We start from the raw sequence: 267 nt of genomic DNA, 5'->3' as shown, positions 1-267 counted from the left end.
TCTAATATACTACATGTACAGTAGAACCTTAAGTTTATAATAAAGACATATTGTACATGAAGGATTGTTCTATAATGAGAGCTTTTTGGAATGTCACTATAAAGCTATGCAAAAGTATTAGATCTGCAATATGGATAGATAATGTGGGCCTATGTCTTCTACTATATTCAAGTATTAATATCCATGTACTTCTTAAGCAAATACATGGACATGCATGTTATAAAATGTTATATAATTTTGATTCAACAGCTTGTGTGTGTGTATGCA

This window comes from Amphimedon queenslandica, unplaced genomic scaffold, assembly GCF_000090795.2.
Source record: "Amphimedon queenslandica unplaced genomic scaffold, v1.1 AMPQUscaffold_13401, whole genome shotgun sequence".
NCBI lineage: Eukaryota > Metazoa > Porifera > Demospongiae > Haplosclerida > Niphatidae > Amphimedon > Amphimedon queenslandica.
This window is presented reverse-complemented; position numbering follows the sequence as displayed.